General features: G+C 39.8%; 1 pseudogene; it reads left to right on the top strand.

The window, feature by feature from the left end:
* Positions 1 to 3,938: 3,938 nt before the first annotated feature.
* On the top strand, positions 3,939 to 4,546 carry LOC101275697 (V-type proton ATPase subunit E 1-like; annotated as a pseudogene).
* The last annotated feature ends 2,375 nt before the right edge of the window (positions 4,547 to 6,921 follow it).

The following is a 6,921-nucleotide window of genomic DNA, read 5'->3' as shown; positions in this document are numbered from 1 at the left end:
CTCTTTCTTCTCCTTCTGGTATCCCTATAATACGATTGTTGTTGTGTTTAATGTTGTCCCAGAGGTCTCTTAGGCTGTCTTCATTTCTTTTCATTCTTTTTTCTTTATTCTGTTCCACAGCAGTGAATTCCACCATTCTGTCTTCCAGGTCACTTATCCGTTCTTCTGCCTCAGTTGTTCTGCTATTGATTCCTTCTAGTGTAGTTTTTCATTTCAGTTACCATATTGTTCATCTCTGTTTGTTCTTTAATTCTTCTAGGTCTTTGTTAAACATTTCTTGTATCTTCTCGATCTTTGCCTCCATTCTTTTACTGAGGTCCTGGATCATCTTCACTATCATTATTCTGAATTCTTTTTCTGGAATGTTGCCTATCTCCACTTCATTTAGTTGTTTTTCTGGGGTTTTATCTTGTTCCTTCATCTCGTACATAGCCTCTGGCTTTTCATCTTGTCTATCTTTCTGTGAATGTGGTTTTTGTTCCACAGGCTGCACGATTGTAGTTCTTCTTGCTTCTCTAAATAAGATTTTGTATATATAAAATATATATGTATATATATTTTCCTGCAAGAGGAAAGACCAGTGAACACACTAATTGCAGTTCTCTTTGTTTGCCAACTTTTTAATTATTTGAAATCAGCATGATTCGTTGTCCCCCCAGTACCTCGAACAATTGCTGGCATGTAATAGTGCTAATTACTTGTATGAATGAATGAATGTTCTAGTGAGATGTGACATTTTCACCATTTCCATACACTGTACTCTAAATCTTCCATTATTATCTATATTCAGGCTTCCCATTTTCTATGAAGGCATGCTTCTTCTTATTCTTTAACTCAGTGGTTCTCTTTCTTTGAATCTTGGCATGTACCAGCTTTACAACTTAGTTGGCTTTACATTTTTTTTATACACCTAGAAATGACAGTAATTTAGTTTTGTCAGCTTCTGGGAATTTATCATGAAGGCAAATTAAAAAACATTAGGCAGACTGTTTTGGAAGATGCTCGTTGCATTGCCATTTTTAAGAGTGAAGCTGCTGCGTCCTGCTTTACCTGTTTAAGAGTACAAAATAAGGTCAAATTTCCTGTAAACATTCACATCCAATGAACCTTAGCTGCTGTGCTGCCCTCTCTTCCCAGACTTCCTCTCTCAAGTTAAGTTCAAGGTCTCCAGGAATATTTATTTAGTCCAAAATATTTGTTATTATAACTTCACTGAAAAAGACCTGTAAAAAATCTGTTTACCTCATCAAAGGACCTGTTCTCTGTGGCTGATACTGCTGTCACTGTGATATGGAGTTACTTCTGAAAATACGAAGTCCAAAATCACGACATTGAACACTGCTGGAATCATCATGACAAACAAGGAACCCAGCTGTTGCCGATTTGGCAATTGTTTCTTCGTGTGCAGGGAGAGAAGACACTTCTTCCTATAATGTGTTTGCTTCACATCAAAGTAGATATTGGTTCCCAGATGTTACAATTCTTAGTGACCGGCTCATTCAGCGCATATACCCAGCTGTTATTCTCAAGGCACATTATAGTTGCTGTGCCAGTATCAGCCAAACACTGCAGAACCAGCCCTTCCCTACAATATTCTAGAGCCTGAGGTTGGCCTCGTTCACTAGTACAGAGTATCACATTTTTTTTCTAGGAGATTTTCTCTTGGGACATCTATACTTTCCTGTGAAGGCAGATTCCATTAACATTAAACTTCCTAGGGAATAGATTCTTCTTTTTTTTTAACATCTTTATTTGAGTATAATTGCTTTACAATGGTGTGTTAGTTTCTGCTTTATAACAAGGTGAATCAGCTATATGTATACATATATCCCCATATCTCCTGCCTCTTGCATCTCCTTCCCACCCTTCCTATCCCACCCCTCTAAGTGGTTGCAAAGCACTGAGCTGATATCCCTGTGCTATGCGGCTGCTTCCTACTAGCTATCGGTTTTAGATTTGGTAGTGTATATATGTATATGCCACTCTCTCACTTTGCCATAAAAAGAAACGAAATTGAGTTATTTGTAGTGAGGTGGATGGACCTAGAGTCTGTCATATAGAGTGAAGTAAGTCAGAAAGAGAAAAACAAATACCGTATGCTAACACATATATATGGAATCTTAAAAAAAAAAAAAAAAGGTCATGAAGAACCTAGAGGCAGGATGGGAATAAAGACGCAGACCTACTAGAGAATGGACTTGAGGACACAGGGAGGGGGAAGGGTAAGCTGGGACAAAGTGAGATTCTTCTTTTAAAAGGCTTGTTGCTCCTACATAAAGTTTTAGAGCACCTGGCTTTGTGGGAGAGAAGTGCTGCCTAATTCCAGCAATTACTTGTATTTTAAATCCTAGAAACTCATACATTTTTAAAAATCTGCAATATTCTTGGGTCGGTTGCTTGCTGCTTTATGTTGTAAACTGAAGTGTCACTCATTTTACCCTGCCCAAACCGAGGTTCTCTCTAAGATAACTGATATGTTCACCAAGGAAGTCCTAACAACTTTTATAGGATATTTTTCTCTCTTAAAAATTATAGACTGCCTCACTGAGTACACAGCTACAAGGTGGAAATATTCAAAGGTCTAAAAATAGAATAATGACTAAGTAAACTGGTTGGTATACTTATTCAATTGGACATTATGCAGGCATTAAAATCAAGGTTATGAAGACTATATAATTATATTAAATATGCCTATGAGTTGCTAAATGACAAAAGCAGAGGCAAGTCACAAACTTGTATATATACTTGTATGTTTGCTGTATATGTATATATCTATTCCTAGTCTCTAAGATATATTATATAACCAGTCTGTCATGCCCTTAATTTTTGGAAGGGTATACAGTCCATTGCTGGAAAGTCTTAAATGATCAAATGCACACACATTGGCCAGAGAATGGTGCAATACTGTTCTTTGCTTTTTGCCTCAAGTCATTTTTAGGTTCATTATGAGTTCATTTGGATGGAGATCAAGGAGTCTATTCTGTTCCCGCTGCTCTCTTCTCCCCCTCCCTTAATGTCCCTTTGTCTTTACCCTTTGGCTGTTCCCTCATGGCTAGGCTCTTTCCTCTTGGCCCTTAGAATCCATTCAGTTTGTTTTTTCATAAAGCTGGTGTGTGTGTATGTGTGTGTTTGTGTGTAAGTGACACAGGTCAGTCCTGCCTCATGGATAGGCATCCACAGACAAAGAAACCTTCTAAATAACTAAGAGGAAGGGGTTCGTAGAATGTCATTGTTCTTTTTGTCTCTCTTGTTCTTCTATTTTGCTAATCTGATCTGAGTCTCATAATGAGATGACCACTTGCTTTTCTTCAGAAATGAAGTGATGCAAGAAGGAAACTCTACCTACCTATGTTTAGGAGGATGGGACCAGAAGGGAATCTTACCAAAAGATTTATGGTGGTTTTATTAGAGGGGCATATTGCATTTAGTTTTTTCCATTTTTTTCCTAATTTCCAAAGTGCATATAATGGGTTATAATACTTTACAATATAATAAGAAATTATGAAAACAGTGGATGAAGACACTTCTTAGTTTATTGATTAGGAAGTTGAATTCCAGTTCAGGTAAGTGAGGTGTCCAAGAAAAACTAGTGAGTAGCAGAACCAGGCCTAACAGCAGGGAGGAATTATATTCTTGTGGAAGGCAGGTAAGCATCGATGACACACCTAAATTCTTAAAATGGGTCCACCATCTTCCAGCTGCATTACCTAGGGAAGTCTTTTCCTCTCTTGGAGCCTCAGTTTCCTCATTTATAAAATGGCGATAACTGGTTGGATTGTGATTTCCACAGGCTTTACACATGATAGCGCATGTTAAGTACGTAGCACAACAAAACAGAGGAGGCCTGAAGCCACGCCAGCTTTCCTCTCCCGGTTGCCAGCTGCCCGTATCAGACCTGAGCTCCAGCCAGTGGCCCGCCTCTTTGCATCACTAGCGCCATGGCTCTCAGCAATGCCGATGTGCAGAAGCAGATTAAGCACACAATGGCTTTTATTGAAAAAGAAGCCAATGAGGAAGCAGAAGAAATAGACGTGAAGGCAGAGGAAGAGTTCAACATTGAGAAGGGTTGTCTTGTGCAAACCCAAAGACTGAAGACTATGGAATACTATGAGAAGAAAGAAAAGCAGATTGAGCAACAGAAGAAAATTCAGGTGTCCAATTTGATAAATCAAGTGAGGCTCGAAGTCCTCAGAGCGAGAGATGGATGATCTTATCACAGACCTACTAAATGAAGCAAAGCATAGACTCAGCCAAAGGGTAAAATATACAACCAGGTACCAAGTACTGCTGGATGGAATGGTCCTCCAGGGTTTGTACTAGTTATTGGAGCCCGGAATGATTGTTCGTTGCGGGACATAAGATTTCCCTCTGGTGAAGCCTGCAGTGCCAATCCCGATGTACAAAATCGCCACGGAAAGAGATGTTGATGTCCAGATTGATCAGGAGGCCTACCTGCCTGAGGAAGTAGCTGGCGAGGTTGAGATCTATAATGGGGATCGCAAAATCAAGGTTTCCAGTACTCTCAAAAGCTGGCTGGGCCTCATAACCCAGTAGATGATGCCAGAAGCGTGGGGAGCCTTGTTTGGTGCAAACGCCAACAGGAAGTTTTTGGACTATGCCTGCGGGAGGTGGTGTCCACCAACTGCTGTGATGTGGACACTTCTGACATTTGAAGAAACAAGATGACCTGTATAGCATCCTCCTTGCTGTTCTCATATTCTGTATTTATCAGTGGATACCCTTTTTTAGCTAACGCCCCTGGCTGATTGGTAGCAATGGGAGAGCTTTGCTTAATATGATCAGGAAACCTTCCTCTAGCTTATCTGACAGTAATACAACTTCCCGCTGGTTCTGCAGCACGAAGGTGAGGGGTCAAATGGTGGGTGCATGAGTGTCCTCGAGTTTCCTGCTGTCCACTGGTCCAGCGTCCAGCCTACAGAGGGGCGGTGTGTGGTGGCCTCTAGAGTCAGGTCACTCCTCTTTGGACTTCAAGTGCATGTGGGGCTGCATTCCTTCCAGCAGTAGCAGCTTCGCTGTTAGCTGTTTGGGCCTAGAAGTGTTTGTCTGTAATATGATTTAAGATCTAAGCCATGAATATGCTCTATTTATTAAAACGAAATGCATACGTGGAAAAAAAAGTATGTAACACAGATACTGTCACATAATGGATAATCAGTAAATGTTATTTCCCTTCCTTTCCAGTTGCTCTGTTACCTGGTGCAGAGCCTTACCAGTGTACTAACCAGCATCTTCTCTTGAGTTACTGTAGTATATTATGTTTTATTACACTTATATACAATGCCATGTGTTGTTCACATGTTGAAGTCCTAACTGCTAGTATCTCAGAACGTGACTATGTTTGGAGACAGGGCCTTTGAAGAGGTAGTTAAGTTAAAATGAGGTCTTTAGGGTGGGCCTTAATCCAGTCTGACTGGTGTCTCTGTAAGACAGGGACATTTGGATACATGGAGAGATACCAAGGATGCATGTGCACAGAAGAAAGACACTGTAAGGAAACAGTGAGATGGTGGCCACCTGCAAGCCAAGAAGAGAGGCCTCAAGAAAAACCCCAACCTGATGACCCCTTGATCTTGGAATTCCAGCCTCCAGAACTGTGAGAAAATAAATTTCTATTGTTTAAGCCATGCAATTGGTGATATTTTGTTATGGCAGCCCTAGCAGAGTAATACACCTTCCATCTTTAAATAGAAGCTAAGCTGCTTGAGGGAAAAATTGCATTGCACTCATTTGTAATCAGAGCAGATAATCAACAATTTCTTAATGAATACTATGATTTTTATTAAGGATAGATTTTTATTAAGGGTATAATTTTTATTTGTTTTATATGTCTTTGATGTCTCCCATGGAGGCCCAGATATTGAGGTTACTGACAAGTATCACGTGATGATGAGGATTATGTATGATCTTTTTTTTTTCTCTTGCAAATAGCGACGAGAATTGTCCCTTTTATGAAGTCATAGGCGTAAATGCAATTAAAGCTGAAAAGATTATGCCTGGTTGCCTGTCTAGACATAGGAAGAGAGAATTAAATCTTCAAATATAATTTCTGAAATTAGGATTAATGACCAGTAGTACATGATTCCCTCATATGCTCATGACCTCATGTTGTTTGAGACTAAATGTGAGAGCTTCTCACTACCTTGTATTAATGAATATGACTGAGTTATGGTAAATATAGTTAGGATGTAACATTAACTTGTCTGTGTTGGAAGTTTGCCTTGTATTTTGCAGAGGATCAAAAACAGGTAATCATAAAAGAGAAAGTCAAAGCGTTTTTTACTTAGTTTAAAAAATTACATTTGGGCTTCGCTGGTGGCGCAGTGGTTGAGAGTCCGCCTGCCGATTCAGGGGACATGGGTTCGTGCCCCGGGCCGGGAAGATCCCACATGCTGCGGAGCGGCTGGGCCCGTGAGCCATGGCTGCTGAGCCTGCGCGTCGGAGCCTGTGCTCCACAATGGGAGAGGCCACAACAGTGAGAGGCCTGCGTACCGCAAAAAAAAAAAAAAAAAAAATTACATTTGATTCTCATTTTCTGGGTATGGAAAATATGGGAGAAAATGAATTATCTTAATTACTTTATGGAAGGGACATCAAGAGATGAAAAAATTCTGCAGGGTTTTCAATGTTTTCTAAGTCTGAGAGCTCAAAGGAGAATTTAGTGATAAATGAGAAATCCTCTGAACAGTAAGATAGCAAGTTTATTACTGAGAAAAATGCAGAAAATAGTTTTTAAGGAAGTGGAGGGGGTTACTTGTTACATGGTCTTTGTTCCCTTAGCACACACATGTGTACACACATGCATACACAGAAGGAATAGTTTTCTAATGTTTTGTCATTATCATAATCTGCTGAATAATCTTTGGATGTTAATTAAAACCTCTGGCCCTCATTCACACATCT

The sequence above is a fragment of the Orcinus orca genome, chromosome 6 (assembly GCF_937001465.1).
Source record: "Orcinus orca chromosome 6, mOrcOrc1.1, whole genome shotgun sequence".
NCBI lineage: Eukaryota > Metazoa > Chordata > Mammalia > Artiodactyla > Delphinidae > Orcinus > Orcinus orca.
This window is presented reverse-complemented; position numbering and strand designations above follow the sequence as displayed.